Source organism: Pelobates fuscus, chromosome 2, assembly GCF_036172605.1.
Source record: "Pelobates fuscus isolate aPelFus1 chromosome 2, aPelFus1.pri, whole genome shotgun sequence".
In the NCBI taxonomy this organism is placed as follows: Eukaryota; Metazoa; Chordata; class Amphibia; order Anura; family Pelobatidae; genus Pelobates; species Pelobates fuscus.
In genome coordinates, this window is record NC_086318.1 from 287,885,463 (window position 1) to 287,903,684 (window position 18,222).

Sequence of the window (18,222 nt, forward strand, 5' to 3'; positions counted from 1 at the left end):
TCGTTAATGTTGGTAGAATATCAAACTCTGGTTGCGACAAAAGACAAGATGCTTCTGGATAGGAAAAAAAGTGGTCTGATTATGACATCATAATGCAAAAAAGAAATAAACAAAAGCATACGGCACCTGAGGTTCCTAGTTGGTCTCCCATACAAGTACTAACCAGGCCAGAGTCCTGATGGCTTCCGAGATCTGATGAGATCAGGCATTTTCAGACTGGTATGGCCTTAAGTGAAATTAAGAGAATGCGTTCTCGCTAATGTTGGTAGAATATCAAACTCTGGTTGCGACAAAAGATAAGACGCTTCTGGATAGGGAAAAAAGTGGTCTGATTATGACATCATAATGCAAAAAATAAATAAACAAAAGCTTACGGCACCTGACGTTCCTAGTTGGTCTCCCATAGGGAAAAAAGTGGTCTGATTATGACATCATAATGCAAAAAAGAAATAAACAAAAGCTTACCGCACCTGAGGTTTCTAGTTGGTCTCCCATACAAGTACTAACCAGGCCCAACTCTGGATGGCTTCCGAGATCTGACGAGATCAGGCATTTTCAGACTGGTATGGCCGTAAGTGAAATCAAGAGAATGCGATCTCGTTAATGTTGGTAGAATATCAAACTCTGGTTGCGACAAAAGACAAGATGCTTCTGGATAGGGAAAAAAGTGGTCTGATTATGACATCATAATGCAAAAAAGAAATAAACAAAAGCTTACGGCACCTGAGGTTCCTAGTTGGTCTCCCATACAAGTACTAACCAGGCCCGAGTCTGGATGGCTTCCGAGATCTGACGAGATCAGGCATTTTCAGACTGGTATGGCCGTATGAGAAATTAAGAGAATGCGATCTCGCTAATGTTGGTAGAATATCAAACTCTGGCTGCGACAAAAGACAAGACGCTTCTGGATAGGGAAAAAAGTGGTCTGATTATGACATCATAATGCAAAAAAGAAATAAACAAAAGCTTACCGCACCTGAGGTTCCTAGTTGGTCTCCCATAGGGAAAAAAGTGGTCTGATTATGACATCATAATGCAAAAAAGAAATAAACAAAAGATTACGGCACCTGAGGTTCCTAGTTGGTCTCCCATAGGGAAAAAAGTGGTCTGATTATGACATCATAATGCAAAAAAGAAATAAACAAAAGCTTGCGGCACCTGAGGTTCCTAGTTGGTCTCCCATACAAGTACTAACCAGGCCTGAGGCTGGATGGCTTCCGAGATCTGACGAGATCAGGCATTTTCAGACTGGTATAGCCATAAGTGAAATTAAGAGAATGCAATCTCGCTAATGTTGGTAGAATATCAAACTCTGGTTGCGACAAAAGACAAGACGCTTCTGGATAGGGAAAAAAGTGGTCTGATTATGACATCATAATGCAAAAAAGAAATAAACAAAAGCTTACGGCACCTGAGGTTCCTAGTTGGTCTCCCATAGGGAAAAAAGTGGTCTGATTATGACATCATAATGCAAAAAAGAAATAAACAAAAGCTTACGGCACCTGAGGTTCCTAGTTGGTCTCCCATAGGGAAAAAAGTGGTCTGATTATGACATCATAATGCAAAAAAGAAATAAACAAAAGATTACGGCACCTGAGGTTCCTAGTTGGTCTCCCATAGGGAAAAAAGTGGTCTGATTATGACATCATAATGCAAAAAAGAAATAAACAAAAGCTTGCGGCACCTGAGGTTCCTAGTTGGTCTCCCATACAAGTACTAACCAGGCCTGAGGCTGGATGGCTTCCGAGATCTGACGAGATCAGGCATTTTCAGACTGGTATAGCCATAAGTGAAATTAAGAGAATGCGATCTCGCTAATGTTGGTAGAATATCAAACTCTGGTTGCGACAAAAGACAAGACGCTTCTGGATAGGGAAAAGAGTGGTCTGATTATGACATCATAATGCAAAAAAGAAATAAACAAAAGCTTACGGCACCTGAGGTTCCTAGTTGGTCTCCCATAGGGAAAAAAGTGGTCTGATTATGACATCATAATGCAAAAAAGAAATAAACAAAAGCTTACGGCACCTGAGGTTCCTAGTTGGTCTCCCATAGGGAAAAAAGTGGTCTGATTATGACATCATAATGCAAAAAAGAAATAAACAAAAGATTACGGCACCTGAGGTTCCTAGTTGGTCTCCCATAGGGAAAAAAGTGGTCTGATTATGACATCATAATGCAAAAAAGAAATAAACAAAAGCTTACGGCACCTGAGGTTCCTAGTTGGTCTCCCATACAAGTACTAACCAGGCCCGAGTCTGGATTGCTTCCGAGATCTGACGAGATCAGGCATTTTCAGACTGGTATGGCCGTAAGTGAAATTAAGAGAATGCGATCTCGCTAATGTTGGTAGAATATCAAACTCTGGTTGCGACAAAAGACAAGACGCTTCTGGATAGGGAAAAAAGTGGTCTGATTATGACATCATAATGCAAAAAAGAAATAAACAAAAGCTTACGGCACCTGAGGTTTCTAGTTGGTCTCCCATACAAGTACTAACCAGGCCCGAGTCTGGATTGCTTCCGAGATCTGACGAGATCAGGCATTTTCAGACTGGTATGGCCGTAAGGGAAATTAAGAGAATGCGATCTCGCTAATGTTGGTAGAATATCAAACTCTGGTTGCGACAAAAGACAAGACGCTTCTGGATAGGGAAAAAAGTGGTCTGATTATGACATCATAATGCAAAAAAGAAATAAACAAAAGCTTACGGCACCTGAGGTTCCTAGTTGGTCTCCCATAGGGAAAAAAGTGGTCTGATTATGACATCATAATGCAAAAAAGAAATAAACAAAAGCTTACGGCACCTGAGGTTCCTAGTTGGTCTCCCATACAAGTAGTAACCAGGCCCGAGTCTGGATGGCTTCCGAGATCTGACAAGATCAGGCATTTTCAGACTGGTATGGCCGTAAGTAAAATTAAGAGAATGCGATCTCGCTAATGTTGGTAGAATATCAAACTCTGGTTGCGACAAAAGACAAGACGCTTCTGGATAGGGAAAAAAGTGGTCTGATTATGACATCATAATGCAAAAAAGAAATAAACAAAAGCTTACGGCACCTGAGGTTCCTAGTTGGTCTCCCATACAAGTACTAACCAGGCCCGAGTCTGGATGGCTTCCGAAATCTGATGAGATCAGGCATTTTCAGACTGGAATGGCCGCAAGTGAAAATAAGAGAATGCGATCTCGCTAATGTTGGTAGAATATCAAACTCTGGTTGCGACAAAAGACAAGACGCTTCTGGATAGGGAAAAAAGTGGTCTGATTATGACATCATAATGCAAAAAAGAAATGAACAAAAGCTCACGGCACCTGAGGTTCCTAGTTGGTCTCCCATACAAGTACTAACCAGGCCCGAGTCTGGATGGCATGCAAGATCTGACGAGATCATGCATTTTCAGACTGGTATGGCCGTAAGTGAAATTAAGAGAATGCGATCTCGCTAATGTTGGTAGAATATCAAACTCTGGTTGCGACAAAAGACAAGACGCTTCTGGATAGGGAAAAAAGTGGTCTGATTATGACATCATAATGCAAAAAAGAAATAAACAAAAGCTTACGGCACCTGAGGTTCCTAGTTGGTCTCCCATAGGGAAAAAAGTGGTCTGATTATGACATCATAATGCAAAAAAGAAATAAACAAAAGTTTACGGCACCTGAAGTGCCTAGTTGGTCTCCCATACAAGTACTAACCAGGCCCGAGTCTGGATGGCTTCTGAGATCTGACGAGATCAGGCATTTTCAGACTGGTATGGCCGTAAGGGAAATTAAGAGAATGCGATCTCGCTAATGTTGGTAGAATATCAAACTCTGGTTGCGACAAAAGACAAGACGCTTCTGGATAGGGAAAAAAGTGGTCTGATTATGACATCATAATGCAAAAAAGAAATAAACAAAAGCTTACGGCACCTGAGGTTCCTAGTTGGTCTCCCATACAAGTACTAACCAGGCCCGAGTCTGGATGGCTTCCGAGATCTGACGAGATCAGGCATTTTCAGACTAGTATGGCCATAAGTGAAATTAAGAGAATGCGATCTCGCTAATGTTGGTAGAATATCAAACTCTGGTTGCGACAAAAGACAAGACGCTTCTGGATAGGGAAAAAAGTGGTCTGATTATGACATCATAATGCAAAAAAGAAATAAACAAAAGCTTACGGCACCTGAGGTTCCTAGTTGGTCTCCCATACAAGTACTAACCAGGCCCGAGTCTGGATTGCTTCCGAGATCTGACGAGATCAGGCATTTTCAGACTGGTATGGCCGTAAGGGAAATAAAGAGAAAGCGATCTCGCTAATGTTGGTAGAATATCAAACTCTGGTTGCGACAAAAGACAAGACGCTTCTGGATAGGGAAAAAAGTGGTCTGATTATGACATCATAATGCAAAAAAGAAATAAACAAAAGCTTACGGCACCTGAGGTTCCTAGTTGGTCTCCCATACAAGTACTAACCAGGCCCGAGTCTGGATTGCTACCGAGATCTGATGAGATCAGGCATTTTCAGACTGGTATGGCCGTAAGGGAAATTAATAGAATGCGATCTCGCTAATGTTGGTAGAATATCAAACTCTGGTTGCGACAAAAGACAAGACGCTTCTGGATAGGGAAAAAAGTGGTCTGATTATGACATCATAATGCAAAAAAGAAATAAACAAAAGCTTACGGCACCTGAGGTTCCTAGTTGGTCTCCCATAGGGAAAAAAGTGGTCTGATTATGACATCATAATGCAAAAAAGAAATAAACAAAAGCTTACGGCACCTGAGGTTCCTAGTTGGTCTCCCATACAAGTACTAACCAGGCCCGAGTCTGGATTGCTTCCGAGATCTGACGAGATCAGGCATTTTCAGACTGGTATGGCCGTAAGTGAAATTAAGAGAATGCGATCTCGCTAATGTTGGTAGAATATCAAACTCTGGTTGCGACAAAAGACAAGACGCTTCTGGATAGGGAAAAAAGTGGTCTGATTATGACATCATAATGCAAAAAAGAAATAAACAAAAGCTTACGGCACCAGAGGTTCCTAGTTGGTCTCCCATACAAGTACTAACCAGGCCCGAGTCTGGATGGCTTCCGAGATCTGACGAGATCAGGCATTTTCAGACTGGTATGGCCGTAAGTGAAATTAAGGGAATGCGATCTCGCTAATGTTGGTAGAATATCAAACTCTGGTTGCGACAAAAGACAAGACGCTTCTGGATAGGGAAAAAAGTGGTCTGATTATGACATCATAATTAAAAAAAGACATAAACAAAAGCTTACGGCACCTGAGGTTCCTAGTTGGTCTCCCATACAAGTACTAACCAGGCCCGAGTCTGGATTGCTTCCGAGATCTGACGAGATCAGGCATTTTCAGACTGGTATGGCCGTAAGGGAAATAAAGAGAAAGCGATCTCGCTAATGTTGGTAGAATATCAAACTCTGGTTGCGACAAAAGACAAGACGCTTCTGGATAGGGAAAAAAGTGGTCTGATTATGACATCATAATGCAAAAAAGAAATAAACAAAAGCTTACGGCACCTGAGGTTCCTAGTTGGTCTCCCATACAAGTACTAACCAGGCCCGAGTCTGGATTGCTACCGAGATCTGATGAGATCAGGCATTTTCAGACTGGTATGGCCGTAAGGGAAATTAATAGAATGCGATCTCGCTAATGTTGGTAGAATATCAAACTCTGGTTGCGACAAAAGACAAGACGCTTCTGGATAGGGAAAAAAGTGGTCTGATTATGACATCATAATGCAAAAAAGAAATAAACAAAAGCTTACGGCACCTGAGGTTCCTAGTTGGTCTCCCATAGGGAAAAAGTGGTCTGATTATGACATCATAATGCAAAAAAGAAATAAACAAAAGCTTACGGCACCTGAGGTTCCTAGTTGGTCTCCCATACAAGTACTAACCAGGCCCGAGTCTGGATGGCTTCCAAGATCTGACGAGATCAGGCATTTTCAGACTGGTATGGCCGTAAGTGAAATTAAGAGAATGCGATCTCGCTAATGTTGGTAGAATATCAAACTCTGGTTGCGACAAAAGACAAGACGCTTCTGGATAGGGAAAAAAGTGGTCTGATTATGACATCATAATGCAAAAAAGAAATAAACAAAAGCTTACGGCACCAGAGGTTCCTAGTTGGTCTCCCATACAAGTACTAACCAGGCCCGAGTCTGGATGGCTTCCGAGATCTGACGAGATCAGGCATTTTCAGACTGGTATGGCCGTAAGTGAAATTAAGGGAATGCGATCTCGCTAATGTTGGTAGAATATCAAACTCTGGTTGCGACAAAAGATAAGACGCTTCTGGATAGGGAAAAAAGTGGTCTGATTATGACATCATAATTAAAAAAAGACATAAACAAAAGCTTACGGCACCTGAGGTTCCTAGTTGGTCTCCCATACAAGTACTAACCAGGCCCGAGTCTGGATGGCTTCCGAGATCTGACGAGATCAGGCATTTTCAGACTGGTATGGCCGTAAGGGAAATTGAGAGAATGCGATCTCGCTAATGTTGGTAGAATATCAAACTCTGGTTGCGACAAAAGACAAGACGCTTCTGGAAAGGGAAAAAAGTGGTCTGATTATGACATCATAATGCAAAAAAGAAATAAACAAAAGCTTACGGCACCTGAGGTTCCTAGTTGGTCTCCCATACAAGTACTAACCAGGCCCGAGTCTGGATGGCTTCCGAGATCTGACGAGATCAGGCATTTTCAGACTGGTATGGCCGTAAGTGAAATTAAGAGAATGCGATCTCGCTAATGTTGGTAGAATATCAAACTCTGGTTGCGACAAAAGACAAGACGCTTCTGGATAGGGAAAAAAGTGGTCTGATTATGACATCATAATACAAAAAAGAAATAAACAAAAGCTTACGGCACCTGAGGTTCCTAGTTGGTCTCCCATAGGGAAAAAAGTGGTCTGATTATGACATCATAATGCAAAAAAGAAATAAACAAAAGCTTACGGCACCTGAAGTTCCTAGTTGGTCTCCCATACAAGTACTAACCAGACCCGAGTCTGGATGGTGTCCGAGATCTGACGAGATCAGGCATTTTCAGACTGGTATGGCCGTAAGTGAAATTCAGAGAATGCGATCTCGCTAATGTTGGTAGAATATCAAACTCTGGTTGCGACAAAAGACAAGACGCTTCTGGATAGGGAAAAAAGTGGTCTGATTATGACATCATAATGCAAAAAAGAAATAAACAAAAGCTTACGGCACCTGAGGTTCCTAGTTGGTCTCCCATACAAGTACTAACCAGGCCCGAGTCTGGATGGCTTCCGCGATCTGATGAGATCAGGCATTTTCAGACTGGTATGGCCGTAAGTGAAATTAAGAGAATGCGATCTCGCTAATTTTGGAAGAATATCAAACTCTGGTTGCGACAAAAGACAAGACGCTTCTGGATAGGGAAAAAAGTGGTCTGATTATGACATCATAATGCAAAAAAGAAATAAACAAAAGCTTACGCACCTGAGGTTCCTAGTTGGTCTCCCATACAAGTACTAACCAGGCCCGAGTCTGGAAGGCTTCCGAGATCTGATGAGATCAGGCATTTTCAGACTGGTATGGCCGTAAGTGAAATTAAGAGAATGCGATCTCGCTAATGTTGGTAGAATATCAAACTCTGGTTGCGACAAAAGACAAGACGCTTCTGGATAGGGAAAAAAGTGGTCTGATTATGACATCATAATGCAAAAAAGAAATAAACAAAAGCTTACGGCACCTGAGGTTCCTAGTTGGTCTCCCATAGGGAAAAAAGTGGTCTGATTATGACATCATAATGCAAAAAAGAAATAAACAAAAGCTTACGGCACCTGAGGTTCCTAGTTGGTCTCCCATACAAGTACTAACCAGGCCCGAGTCTGGATGGCTTCCAAGATCTGACGAGATCAGGCATTTTCAGACTGGTATGGCCATAAGTGAAATTATGAGAATGCGATCTCGCTAATGTTGGTAGAATATCAAACTCTGGTTGCGACAAAAGACAAGACGCTTCTGGATAGGGAAAAAAGTGGTCTGATTATGACATCATAATGCAAAAAAGAAATAAACAAAAGCTTACGGCACCTGAGGTTCCTAGTTGGTCTCCCATACAAGTACTAACCAGACCCGAGTCTGGATGGCTTCCGAGATCTGACGAGATCAGGCATTTTCAGACTGGTATGGCCGTAAATGAAAATAAGCGAATGCGATCTCGCTAATGTTGGTAGAATATCAAACTCTGGTTGCGACAAAAGACAAGACGCTTCTGGATAGGGAAAAAAGTGGTCTGATTATGACATCATAATGCAAAAAAGAAATAAACAAAAGCTTACGGCACCTGAGGTTCCTAGTTGGTCTCCCATACAAGTACTAACCAGGCCCGAGTCTGGATGGCTTCCGAGATCTGACGAGATCAGGCATTTTCAGACTGGTATGGCCGTATGGGAAATTAAGAGAATGCGATCTCGCTAATGTTGGTAGAATATCAAACTCTGGCTGCGACAAAAGACAAGACGCTTCTGGATAGGGAAAAAAGTGGTCTGATTATGACATCATAATGCAAAAAAGAAATAAACAAAAGCTTACCGCACCTGAGGTTCCTAGTTGGTCTCCCATAGGGAAAAAAGTGGTCTGATTATGACATCATAATGCAAAAAAGAAATAAACAAAAGATTACGGCACCTGAGGTTCCTAGTTGGTCTCCCATAGGGAAAAAAGTGGTCTGATTATGACATCATAATGCAAAAAAGAAATAAACAAAAGCTTGCGGCACCTGAGGTTCCTAGTTGGTCTCCCATACAAGTACTATCCAGGCCTGAGGCTGGATGGCTTCCGAGATCTGACGAGATCAGGCATTTTCAGACTGGTATAGCCATAAGTGAAATTAAGAGAATGCAATCTCGCTAATGTTGGTAGAATATCAAACTCTGGTTGCGACAAAAGACAAGACGCTTCTGGATAGGGAAAAAAGTGGTCTGATTATGACATCATAATGCAAAAAAGAAATAAACAAAAGCTTACGGCACCTGAGGTTCCTAGTTGGTCTCCCATAGGGAAAAAAGTGGTCTGATTATGACATCATAATGCAAAAAAGAAATAAACAAAAGCTTACGGCACCTGAGGTTCCTAGTTGGTCTCCCATAGGGAAAAAAGTGGTCTGATTATGACATCATAATGCAAAAAAGAAATAAACAAAAGATTACGGCACCTGAGGTTCCTAGTTGGTCTCCCATAGGGAAAAAAGTGGTCTGATTATGACATCATAATGCAAAAAAGAAATAAACAAAAGCTTGCGGCACCTGAGGTTCCTAGTTGGTCTCCCATACAAGTACTAACCAGGCCTGAGGCTGGATGGCTTCCGAGATCTGACGAGATCAGGCATTTTCAGACTGGTATAGCCATAAGTGAAATTAAGAGAATGCGATCTCGCTAATGTTGGTAGAATATCAAACTCTGGTTGCGACAAAAGACAAGACGCTTCTGGATAGGGAAAAGAGTGGTCTGATTATGACATCATAATGCAAAAAAGAAATAAACAAAAGCTTACGGCACCTGAGGTTCCTAGTTGGTCTCCCATAGGGAAAAAAGTGGTCTGATTATGACATCATAATGCAAAAAAGAAATAAACAAAAGCTTACGGCACCTGAGGTTCCTAGTTGGTCTCCCATAGGGAAAAAAGTGGTCTGATTATGACATCATAATGCAAAAAAGAAATAAACAAAAGATTACGGCACCTGAGGTTCCTAGTTGGTCTCCCATAGGGAAAAAAGTGGTCTGATTATGACATCATAATGCAAAAAAGAAATAAACAAAAGCTTACGGCACCTGAGGTTCCTAGTTGGTCTCCCATACAAGTACTAACCAGGCCCGAGTCTGGATGGCTTCCGAGATCTGACAAGATCAGGCATTTTCAGACTAGTATGGCCGTAAGTGAAATTAAGAGAATGCGATCTCGCTAATGTTGGTAGAATATCAAACTCTGGTTGCGACAAAAGACAAGACGCTTCTGGATAGGGAAAAAAGTGGTCTGATTATGACATCATAATGCAAAAAAGAAATAAACAAAAGCTTATGGCACCTGAGGTTCCTAGTTGGTCTCCCATACAAGTACTAACCAGGCCCGAGTCTGGATTGCTTCCGAGATCTGACGAGATCAGGCATTTTCAGACTGGTATGGCCGTAAGGGAAATTAAGAGAAAGCGATCTCGCTAATGTTGGTAGAATATCAAACTCTGGTTGCGACAAAAGTCAAGACGCTTCTGGATAGGGAAAAAAGTGGTCTGATTATGACATCATAATGCAAAAAAGAAATAAACAAAAGCTTACGGCACCTGAGGTTCCTAGTTGGTCTCCCATAGGGAAAAAAGTGGTCTGATTATGACATCATAATGCAAAAAAGAAATAAACAAAAGCTTACGGCACCTGAGGTTCCTAGTTGGTCTCCCATACAAGTACTAACCAGGCCCGAGTCTGGATGGCTTCCAAGATCTGACGAGATCAGGCATTTTCAGACTGGTATGGCCATAAGTGAAATTATGAGAATGCGATCTCGCTAATGTTGGTAGAATATCAAACTCTGGTTGCGACAAAAGACAAGACGCTTCTGGATAGGGAAAAAAGTGGTCTGATTATGACATCATAATGCAAAAAAGAAATAAACAAAAGCTTACGGCACCTGAGGTTCCTAGTTGGTCTCCCATACAAGTACTAACCAGACCCGAGTCTGGATGGCTTCCGAGATCTGACGAGATCAGGCATTTTCAGACTGGTATGGCCGTAAATGAAAATAAGCGAATGCGATCTCGCTAATGTTGGTAGAATATCAAACTCTGGTTGCGACAAAAGACAAGACGCTTCTGGATAGGGAAAAAAGTGGTCTGATTATGACATCATAATGCAAAAAAGAAATAAACAAAAGCTTACGGCACCTGAGGTTCCTAGTTGGTCTCCCATACAAGTACTAACCAGGCCCGAGTCTGGATGGCTTCCGAGATCTGACGAGATCAGGCATTTTCAGACTGGTATGGCCGTATGGGAAATTAAGAGAATGCGATCTCGCTAATGTTGGTAGAATATCAAACTCTGGCTGCGACAAAAGACAAGACGCTTCTGGATAGGGAAAAAAGTGGTCTGATTATGACATCATAATGCAAAAAAGAAATAAACAAAAGCTTACCGCACCTGAGGTTCCTAGTTGGTCTCCCATAGGGAAAAAAGTGGTCTGATTATGACATCATAATGCAAAAAAGAAATAAACAAAAGATTACGGCACCTGAGGTTCCTAGTTGGTCTCCCATAGGGAAAAAAGTGGTCTGATTATGACATCATAATGCAAAAAAGAAATAAACAAAAGCTTGCGGCACCTGAGGTTCCTAGTTGGTCTCCCATACAAGTACTATCCAGGCCTGAGGCTGGATGGCTTCCGAGATCTGACGAGATCAGGCATTTTCAGACTGGTATAGCCATAAGTGAAATTAAGAGAATGCAATCTCGCTAATGTTGGTAGAATATCAAACTCTGGTTGCGACAAAAGACAAGACGCTTCTGGATAGGGAAAAAAGTGGTCTGATTATGACATCATAATGCAAAAAAGAAATAAACAAAAGCTTACGGCACCTGAGGTTCCTAGTTGGTCTCCCATAGGGAAAAAAGTGGTCTGATTATGACATCATAATGCAAAAAAGAAATAAACAAAAGCTTACGGCACCTGAGGTTCCTAGTTGGTCTCCCATAGGGAAAAAAGTGGTCTGATTATGACATCATAATGCAAAAAAGAAATAAACAAAAGATTACGGCACCTGAGGTTCCTAGTTGGTCTCCCATAGGGAAAAAAGTGGTCTGATTATGACATCATAATGCAAAAAAGAAATAAACAAAAGCTTGCGGCACCTGAGGTTCCTAGTTGGTCTCCCATACAAGTACTAACCAGGCCTGAGGCTGGATGGCTTCCGAGATCTGACGAGATCAGGCATTTTCAGACTGGTATAGCCATAAGTGAAATTAAGAGAATGCGATCTCGCTAATGTTGGTAGAATATCAAACTCTGGTTGCGACAAAAGACAAGACGCTTCTGGATAGGGAAAAGAGTGGTCTGATTATGACATCATAATGCAAAAAAGAAATAAACAAAAGCTTACGGCACCTGAGGTTCCTAGTTGGTCTCCCATAGGGAAAAAAGTGGTCTGATTATGACATCATAATGCAAAAAAGAAATAAACAAAAGCTTACGGCACCTGAGGTTCCTAGTTGGTCTCCCATAGGGAAAAAAGTGGTCTGATTATGACATCATAATGCAAAAAAGAAATAAACAAAAGATTACGGCACCTGAGGTTCCTAGTTGGTCTCCCATAGGGAAAAAAGTGGTCTGATTATGACATCATAATGCAAAAAAGAAATAAACAAAAGCTTACGGCACCTGAGGTTCCTAGTTGGTCTCCCATACAAGTACTAACCAGGCCCGAGTCTGGATGGCTTCCGAGATCTGACAAGATCAGGCATTTTCAGACTAGTATGGCCGTAAGTGAAATTAAGAGAATGCGATCTCGCTAATGTTGGTAGAATATCAAACTCTGGTTGCGACAAAAGACAAGACGCTTCTGGATAGGGAAAAAAGTGGTCTGATTATGACATCATAATGCAAAAAAGAAATAAACAAAAGCTTATGGCACCTGAGGTTCCTAGTTGGTCTCCCATACAAGTACTAACCAGGCCCGAGTCTGGATTGCTTCCGAGATCTGACGAGATCAGGCATTTTCAGACTGGTATGGCCGTAAGGGAAATTAAGAGAAAGCGATCTCGCTAATGTTGGTAGAATATCAAACTCTGGTTGCGACAAAAGTCAAGACGCTTCTGGATAGGGAAAAGAGTGGTCTGATTATGACATCATAATGCAAAAAAGAAATAAACAAAAGCTTACGGCACCTGAGGTTCCTAGTTGGTCTCCCATAGGGAAAAAAGTGGTCTGATTATGACATCATAATGCAAAAAAGAAATAAACAAAAGCTTACGGCACCTGAGGTTCCTAGTTGGTCTCCCATAGGGAAAAAAGTGGTCTGATTATGACATCATAATGCAAAAAAGAAATAAACAAAAGATTACGGCACCTGAGGTTCCTAGTTTGTCTCCCATAGGGAAAAAAGTGGTCTGATTATGACATCATAATGCAAAAAAGAAATAAACAAAAGCTTGCGGCACCTGAGGTTCCTAGTTGGTCTCCCATACAAGTACTAACCAGGCCTGAGGCTGGATGGCTTCCGAGATCTGACGAGATCAGGCATTTTCAGACTGGTATAGCCATAAGTGAAATTAAGAGAATGCGATCTCGCTAATGTTGGTAGAATATCAAACTCTGGTTGCGACAAAAGACAAGACGCTTCTGGATAGGGAAAAGAGTGGTCTGATTATGACATCATAATGCAAAAAAGAAATAAACAAAAGCTTACGGCACCTGAGGTTCCTAGTTGGTCTCCCATAGGGAAAAAAGTGGTCTGATTATGACATCATAATGCAAAAAAGAAATAAACAAAAGCTTACGGCACCTGAGGTTCCTAGTTGGTCTCCCATAGGGAAAAAAGTGGTCTGATTATGACATCATAATGCAAAAAAGAAATAAACAAAAGATTACGGCACCTGAGGTTCCTAGTTGGTCTCCCATAGGGAAAAAAGTGGTCTGATTATGACATCATAATGCAAAAAAGAAATAAACAAAAGCTTACGGCACCTGAGGTTCCTAGTTGGTCTCCCATACAAGTACTAACCAGGCCCGAGTCTGGATGGCTTCCGAGATCTGACGAGATCAGGCATTTTCAGACTAGTATGGCCGTAAGTGAAATTAAGAGAATGCGATCTCGCTAATGTTGGTAGAATATCAAACTCTGGTTGCGACAAAAGACAAGACGCTTCTGGATAGGGAAAAAAGTGGTCTGATTATGACATCATAATGCAAAAAAGAAATAAACAAAAGCTTACGGCACCTGAGGTTCCTAGTTGGTCTCCCATACAAGTACTAACCAGGCCCGAGTCTGGATTGCTTCCGAGATCTGACGAGATCAGGCATTTTCAGACTGGTATGGCCGTAAGGGAAATTAAGAGAAAGCGATCTCGCTAATGTTGGTAGAATATCAAACTCTGGTTGCGACAAAAGACAAGACGCTTCTGGATAGGGAAAAAAGTGGTCTGATTATGACATCATAATGCAAAAAAGAAATAAACAAAAGCTTACGGCACCTGAGGTTCCTAGTTGGTCTCCCATACAAGTACTAACCAGGCCCGAGTCTGGATTGCTACCGAGATCTGATGAGATCAGGCATTTTCAGACTGGTATGGCCGTAAGGGAAATTAATAGAATGAGATCTCGCTAATGTTGGTAGAATATCAAACTCTGGTTAGGACAAAAGACAAGACGCTTCTGGATAGGGAAAAGAGTGGTCTGATTATGACATCATAATGCAAAAAAGAAATAAACAAAAGCTTACGGCACCTGAGGTTCCTAGTTGGTCTCCCATAGGGAAAAAAGTGGTCTGATTATGACATCATAATGCAAAAAAGAAATAAACAAAAGCTTACGGCACCTGAGGTTCCTAGTTGGTCTCCCATAGGGAAAAAAGTGGTCTGATTATGACATCATAATGCAAAAAAGAAATAAACAAAAGATTACGGCACCTGAGGTTCCTAGTTGGTCTCCCATAGGGAAAAAAGTGGTCTGATTATGACATCATAATGCAAAAAAGAAATAAACAAAAGCTTACGGCACCTGAGGTTCCTAGTTGGTCTCCCATACAAGTACTAACCAGGCCCGAGTCTGGATGGCTTCCGAGATCTGACGAGATCAGGCATTTTCAGACTAGTATGGCCGTAAGTGAAATTAAGAGAATGCGATCTCGCTAATGTTGGTAGAATATCAAACTCTGGTTGCGACAAAAGACAAGACGCTTCTGGATAGGGAAAAAAGTGGTCTGATTATGACATCATAATGCAAAAAAGAAATAAACAAAAGCTTACGGCACCTGAGGTTCCTAGTTGGTCTCCCATACAAGTACTAACCAGGCCCGAGTCTGGATTGCTTCCGAGATCTGACGAGATCAGGCATTTTCAGACTGGTATGGCCGTAAGGGAAATTAAGAGAAAGCGATCTCGCTAATGTTGGTAGAATATCAAACTCTGGTTGCGACAAAAGACAAGACGCTTCTGGATAGGGAAAAAAGTGGTCTGATTATGACATCATAATGCAAAAAAGAAATAAACAAAAGCTTACGGCACCTGAGGTTCCTAGTTGGTCTCCCATAGGGAAAAAAGTGGTCTGATTATGACATCATAATGCAAAAAAGAAATAAACAAAAGCTTACGGCACCTGAGGTTCCTAGTTGGTCTCCCATACAAGTACTAACCAGGCCCGAGTCTGGATGGCTTCCGAGATCTGACGAGATCAGGCATTTTCAGACTGGTATGGCCGTAAGTGAAATTAAGAGAATGCGATCTCGCTAATGTTGGTAGAATATCAAACTCTGGTTGCGACAAAAGACAAGACGCTTCTAGATAGGGAAAAAAGTGGTCTGATTATGACATCATAGTGCAAAAAAGAAATAAACAAAAGCTTACGGCACCTGAGGTTCCTAGTTGGTCTCCCATACAAGTACTAACCAGGCCAGAGTCTGGATGGCTACCGAGATCTGACGAGATCAGGCATTTTCAGACTGGTATGGCCGTAAGTGAAATTAAGAGAATGCGATCTCGCTAATGTTGGTAGAATATCAAACTCTGGTTGCGACAAAAGACAAGACGCTTCTGGATAGGGAAAAAAGTGGTCTGATTATGACATCATAATGCAAAAAAGAAATAAACAAAAGCTTACGGCACCTGAGGTTCCTAGTTGGTCTCCCATAGGGAAAAAAGTGGTCTGATTATGACATCATAATGCAAAAAAGAAATAAACAAAAGCTTACGGCACCTGAGGTTCCTAGTTGGTCTCCCATACAAGTACTAACCAGGCCCGAGTCTGGATGGCTTCCGAGATCTGGCATTTTCAGACTGGTATGGCCGTAAGTGAAATTAAGAGAATGCGATCTCGCTAATGTTGGTAGAATATCAAACTCTGGTTACGACAAAAGACAAGACGCTTCTGGATAGGGAAAAAAGTGGTCTGATTATGACATCATAATGCAAAAAAGAAATAAACAAAAGCTTACGGCACCTGAGGTTCCTAGTTGGTCTCCCATAGGGAAAAAAGTGGTCTGATTATGACATCATAATGCAAAAAAGAAATAAACAAAAGCTTACGGCACCTGAGGTTCCTAGTTGGTCTCCCATACAAGTACTAACCAGGCCCGAGTCTGGATGGCTTCTGAGATCTGACGAGATCAGGCATTTTCAGACTGGTATGGACGTAAGTGAAATTAAGAGAATGCGATCTCGTTAATGTTGGTAGAATATCAAACTCTGGTTGCGACAAAAGACAAGATGCTTCTGGATAGGGAAAAAAGTGGTCTGATTATGACATCATAATGCAAAAAAGAAATAAACAAAAGCTTACGGCACCTGAGGTTCCTAGTTGGTCTCCCATACAAGTACTAACCAGGCCCGAGTCTGGATGGCTTCCGAGATCTGACGAGATCATGCATTTTCAGACTGGTATGGCCGTAAGTGAAATTAAGAGAATGCGATCTCGCTAATGTTGGTAGAATATCAAACTCTGGTTGCGACAAAAGACAAGACGCTTCTGGATAGGGAAAAAAGTGGTCTGATTATGACATCATAATGCAAAAAAGAAATAAACAAAAGCTTACGGCACCTGAGGTTCCTAGTTGGTCTCCCATACAAGTACTAACCAGGCCCGAGTCTGGATGGCTTCCGAGATCTGACAAGATCAGGCATTTTCAGACTGGTATGGCCGTAAGTGAAATTAAGAGAATGTGATCTCGCTAATGTTGGTAGAATATCAAACTCTGGTTGCGACAAAAGACAAGACGCTTCTGGATAGGGAAAAAAGTGGTCTGATTATGACATCATAATGCAAAAAAGAAATAAACAAAAGCTTACGGCACCTGAGGTTCCTAGTTGGTCTCCCATACAAGTACTAACCAGGCCCGAGTCTGGATGGCTTCCGAGATCTGATGAGATCAGGCATTTTCAGACTGGTATGGCCGTAAGTGAAAGGAAGAGAATGCGATCTCGCTAATGTTGGTAGAATATAAAACTCTGGTTGCGACAAAAGACAAGACGCTTCTGGATAGGGAAAAAAGTGGTCTGATTATGACATCATAATGCAAAAAATAAATAAACAAAAGCTTACGGCACCTGAGGTTCCTAGTTGGTCTCTCATACAAGTACTAACCAGGCCCGAGTCTGGATGGCTTCCGAGATCTGACGAGATCAGGCATTTTCAGACTGGTATGGCCGTAAGTGAAATTAAGAGAATGCGATCTCGCTAATGTTGGTCGAATATCAAACTCTGGTTGCGACAAAAGACAAGACGCTTCTGGATAGGGAAAAAAGTGGTCTGATTATGACATCATAATGCAAAAAATAAATAAACAAAAGCTTACGGCACCTGAGGTTCCTAGTTGGTCTCCCATACAAGTACTAACCAGGCCCGAATCTGGATGGCTTCCGAGATCTGACGAGATCAGGCATTTTCAGACTGGTATGGCCGTAAGTGAAATTAAGAGAATGTGATCTCGCTAATGTTGGTAGAATATCAAACTCTGGTTGCGACAAAAGACAAGACGCTTCTGGATAGGGAAAAAAGTGGTCTGATTATGACATCATAATGCAAAAAAGAAATAAACAAAAGCTTACGGCACCTGAGGTTCCTAGTTGGTCTCCCATACAAGTACTAACCAGGCCCGAGTCTGGATTGCTTCCGAGATCTGACGAGATCAGGCATTTTCAGACTGGTATGGCCGTAAGTAAAATTAAGAGAATGCGATCTCGCTAATGTTGGTAGAATATCAAACTCTGGTTGCGACAAAAGACAAGACGCTTCTGGATAGGGAAAAAAGTGGTCTGATTATGACATCATAATGCAAAAAAGAAATAAACAAAAGCTTACGGCACCTGAGGTTCCTAGTTGGTCTCCCATACAAGTACTAACCAGGCCCGAGTCTGGATGGCTTCCGAGATCTGACGAGATCAGGCATTTTCAGACTGGTATGGCCGTAAGTGAAATTAAGAGAATGCGATCTCGCTAATGTTGGTAGAATATCAAACTCTGGTTGCGACAAAAGACAAGACGCTTCTAGATAG

At 41.7% G+C, this 18,222-nt stretch overlaps 54 pseudogenes; all 54 read right to left on the reverse strand.

Annotated features, from left to right (window-relative positions):
* Nucleotides 1-458: 458 nt before the first annotated feature.
* LOC134589027 (5S ribosomal RNA) lies at nucleotides 459-577 on the reverse strand (annotated as a pseudogene).
* Nucleotides 578-711: 134 nt separating this feature from the next.
* On the reverse strand, nucleotides 712-830 carry LOC134595617 (5S ribosomal RNA; annotated as a pseudogene).
* Nucleotides 831-1,146: 316 nt separating this feature from the next.
* Nucleotides 1,147-1,265, reverse strand: LOC134589127 (5S ribosomal RNA; annotated as a pseudogene).
* A 407-nt stretch (nucleotides 1,266-1,672) lies between these two features.
* LOC134589128 (5S ribosomal RNA) lies at nucleotides 1,673-1,791 on the reverse strand (annotated as a pseudogene).
* Nucleotides 1,792-2,198: 407 nt separating this feature from the next.
* On the reverse strand, nucleotides 2,199-2,317 carry LOC134594180 (5S ribosomal RNA; annotated as a pseudogene).
* A 134-nt stretch (nucleotides 2,318-2,451) lies between these two features.
* Nucleotides 2,452-2,570, reverse strand: LOC134597081 (5S ribosomal RNA; annotated as a pseudogene).
* A 225-nt stretch (nucleotides 2,571-2,795) lies between these two features.
* Nucleotides 2,796-2,914, reverse strand: LOC134587771 (5S ribosomal RNA; annotated as a pseudogene).
* A 134-nt stretch (nucleotides 2,915-3,048) lies between these two features.
* LOC134597851 (5S ribosomal RNA) lies at nucleotides 3,049-3,167 on the reverse strand (annotated as a pseudogene).
* Nucleotides 3,168-3,301: 134 nt separating this feature from the next.
* Nucleotides 3,302-3,420, reverse strand: LOC134589009 (5S ribosomal RNA; annotated as a pseudogene).
* A 225-nt stretch (nucleotides 3,421-3,645) lies between these two features.
* Nucleotides 3,646-3,764, reverse strand: LOC134597639 (5S ribosomal RNA; annotated as a pseudogene).
* A 134-nt stretch (nucleotides 3,765-3,898) lies between these two features.
* On the reverse strand, nucleotides 3,899-4,017 carry LOC134596514 (5S ribosomal RNA; annotated as a pseudogene).
* Nucleotides 4,018-4,151: 134 nt separating this feature from the next.
* LOC134594675 (5S ribosomal RNA) lies at nucleotides 4,152-4,270 on the reverse strand (annotated as a pseudogene).
* Nucleotides 4,271-4,404: 134 nt separating this feature from the next.
* On the reverse strand, nucleotides 4,405-4,523 carry LOC134595094 (5S ribosomal RNA; annotated as a pseudogene).
* Nucleotides 4,524-4,748: 225 nt separating this feature from the next.
* Nucleotides 4,749-4,867, reverse strand: LOC134594181 (5S ribosomal RNA; annotated as a pseudogene).
* A 134-nt stretch (nucleotides 4,868-5,001) lies between these two features.
* LOC134594196 (5S ribosomal RNA) lies at nucleotides 5,002-5,120 on the reverse strand (annotated as a pseudogene).
* A 134-nt stretch (nucleotides 5,121-5,254) lies between these two features.
* Nucleotides 5,255-5,373, reverse strand: LOC134594676 (5S ribosomal RNA; annotated as a pseudogene).
* A 134-nt stretch (nucleotides 5,374-5,507) lies between these two features.
* LOC134595095 (5S ribosomal RNA) lies at nucleotides 5,508-5,626 on the reverse strand (annotated as a pseudogene).
* A 224-nt stretch (nucleotides 5,627-5,850) lies between these two features.
* LOC134596072 (5S ribosomal RNA) lies at nucleotides 5,851-5,969 on the reverse strand (annotated as a pseudogene).
* A 134-nt stretch (nucleotides 5,970-6,103) lies between these two features.
* On the reverse strand, nucleotides 6,104-6,222 carry LOC134594197 (5S ribosomal RNA; annotated as a pseudogene).
* A 134-nt stretch (nucleotides 6,223-6,356) lies between these two features.
* On the reverse strand, nucleotides 6,357-6,475 carry LOC134594654 (5S ribosomal RNA; annotated as a pseudogene).
* Nucleotides 6,476-6,609: 134 nt separating this feature from the next.
* On the reverse strand, nucleotides 6,610-6,728 carry LOC134593993 (5S ribosomal RNA; annotated as a pseudogene).
* Nucleotides 6,729-6,953: 225 nt separating this feature from the next.
* LOC134597181 (5S ribosomal RNA) lies at nucleotides 6,954-7,072 on the reverse strand (annotated as a pseudogene).
* Nucleotides 7,073-7,206: 134 nt separating this feature from the next.
* Nucleotides 7,207-7,325, reverse strand: LOC134596521 (5S ribosomal RNA; annotated as a pseudogene).
* Nucleotides 7,326-7,459: 134 nt separating this feature from the next.
* LOC134588887 (5S ribosomal RNA) lies at nucleotides 7,460-7,577 on the reverse strand (annotated as a pseudogene).
* Nucleotides 7,578-7,802: 225 nt separating this feature from the next.
* LOC134597008 (5S ribosomal RNA) lies at nucleotides 7,803-7,921 on the reverse strand (annotated as a pseudogene).
* Nucleotides 7,922-8,055: 134 nt separating this feature from the next.
* LOC134596918 (5S ribosomal RNA) lies at nucleotides 8,056-8,174 on the reverse strand (annotated as a pseudogene).
* Nucleotides 8,175-8,308: 134 nt separating this feature from the next.
* Nucleotides 8,309-8,427, reverse strand: LOC134596560 (5S ribosomal RNA; annotated as a pseudogene).
* Nucleotides 8,428-8,743: 316 nt separating this feature from the next.
* Nucleotides 8,744-8,862, reverse strand: LOC134589168 (5S ribosomal RNA; annotated as a pseudogene).
* A 407-nt stretch (nucleotides 8,863-9,269) lies between these two features.
* On the reverse strand, nucleotides 9,270-9,388 carry LOC134589129 (5S ribosomal RNA; annotated as a pseudogene).
* A 407-nt stretch (nucleotides 9,389-9,795) lies between these two features.
* On the reverse strand, nucleotides 9,796-9,914 carry LOC134597815 (5S ribosomal RNA; annotated as a pseudogene).
* Nucleotides 9,915-10,048: 134 nt separating this feature from the next.
* LOC134597041 (5S ribosomal RNA) lies at nucleotides 10,049-10,167 on the reverse strand (annotated as a pseudogene).
* A 225-nt stretch (nucleotides 10,168-10,392) lies between these two features.
* Nucleotides 10,393-10,511, reverse strand: LOC134597009 (5S ribosomal RNA; annotated as a pseudogene).
* Nucleotides 10,512-10,645: 134 nt separating this feature from the next.
* On the reverse strand, nucleotides 10,646-10,764 carry LOC134596919 (5S ribosomal RNA; annotated as a pseudogene).
* Nucleotides 10,765-10,898: 134 nt separating this feature from the next.
* LOC134596561 (5S ribosomal RNA) lies at nucleotides 10,899-11,017 on the reverse strand (annotated as a pseudogene).
* Nucleotides 11,018-11,333: 316 nt separating this feature from the next.
* On the reverse strand, nucleotides 11,334-11,452 carry LOC134589170 (5S ribosomal RNA; annotated as a pseudogene).
* Nucleotides 11,453-11,859: 407 nt separating this feature from the next.
* LOC134589130 (5S ribosomal RNA) lies at nucleotides 11,860-11,978 on the reverse strand (annotated as a pseudogene).
* A 407-nt stretch (nucleotides 11,979-12,385) lies between these two features.
* LOC134597817 (5S ribosomal RNA) lies at nucleotides 12,386-12,504 on the reverse strand (annotated as a pseudogene).
* A 134-nt stretch (nucleotides 12,505-12,638) lies between these two features.
* On the reverse strand, nucleotides 12,639-12,757 carry LOC134597042 (5S ribosomal RNA; annotated as a pseudogene).
* Nucleotides 12,758-13,164: 407 nt separating this feature from the next.
* On the reverse strand, nucleotides 13,165-13,283 carry LOC134589132 (5S ribosomal RNA; annotated as a pseudogene).
* A 407-nt stretch (nucleotides 13,284-13,690) lies between these two features.
* On the reverse strand, nucleotides 13,691-13,809 carry LOC134595445 (5S ribosomal RNA; annotated as a pseudogene).
* Nucleotides 13,810-13,943: 134 nt separating this feature from the next.
* Nucleotides 13,944-14,062, reverse strand: LOC134594677 (5S ribosomal RNA; annotated as a pseudogene).
* Nucleotides 14,063-14,196: 134 nt separating this feature from the next.
* LOC134595096 (5S ribosomal RNA) lies at nucleotides 14,197-14,315 on the reverse strand (annotated as a pseudogene).
* A 407-nt stretch (nucleotides 14,316-14,722) lies between these two features.
* LOC134595446 (5S ribosomal RNA) lies at nucleotides 14,723-14,841 on the reverse strand (annotated as a pseudogene).
* A 134-nt stretch (nucleotides 14,842-14,975) lies between these two features.
* On the reverse strand, nucleotides 14,976-15,094 carry LOC134594678 (5S ribosomal RNA; annotated as a pseudogene).
* Nucleotides 15,095-15,319: 225 nt separating this feature from the next.
* On the reverse strand, nucleotides 15,320-15,438 carry LOC134593994 (5S ribosomal RNA; annotated as a pseudogene).
* A 134-nt stretch (nucleotides 15,439-15,572) lies between these two features.
* On the reverse strand, nucleotides 15,573-15,691 carry LOC134598140 (5S ribosomal RNA; annotated as a pseudogene).
* Nucleotides 15,692-16,250: 559 nt separating this feature from the next.
* On the reverse strand, nucleotides 16,251-16,369 carry LOC134595371 (5S ribosomal RNA; annotated as a pseudogene).
* Nucleotides 16,370-16,503: 134 nt separating this feature from the next.
* On the reverse strand, nucleotides 16,504-16,622 carry LOC134596583 (5S ribosomal RNA; annotated as a pseudogene).
* Nucleotides 16,623-16,756: 134 nt separating this feature from the next.
* Nucleotides 16,757-16,875, reverse strand: LOC134596453 (5S ribosomal RNA; annotated as a pseudogene).
* Nucleotides 16,876-17,009: 134 nt separating this feature from the next.
* On the reverse strand, nucleotides 17,010-17,128 carry LOC134596660 (5S ribosomal RNA; annotated as a pseudogene).
* Nucleotides 17,129-17,262: 134 nt separating this feature from the next.
* On the reverse strand, nucleotides 17,263-17,381 carry LOC134597040 (5S ribosomal RNA; annotated as a pseudogene).
* Nucleotides 17,382-17,515: 134 nt separating this feature from the next.
* Nucleotides 17,516-17,634, reverse strand: LOC134595547 (5S ribosomal RNA; annotated as a pseudogene).
* Nucleotides 17,635-17,768: 134 nt separating this feature from the next.
* Nucleotides 17,769-17,887, reverse strand: LOC134594182 (5S ribosomal RNA; annotated as a pseudogene).
* A 134-nt stretch (nucleotides 17,888-18,021) lies between these two features.
* Nucleotides 18,022-18,140, reverse strand: LOC134593995 (5S ribosomal RNA; annotated as a pseudogene).
* Nucleotides 18,141-18,222: the final 82 nt, after the last annotated feature.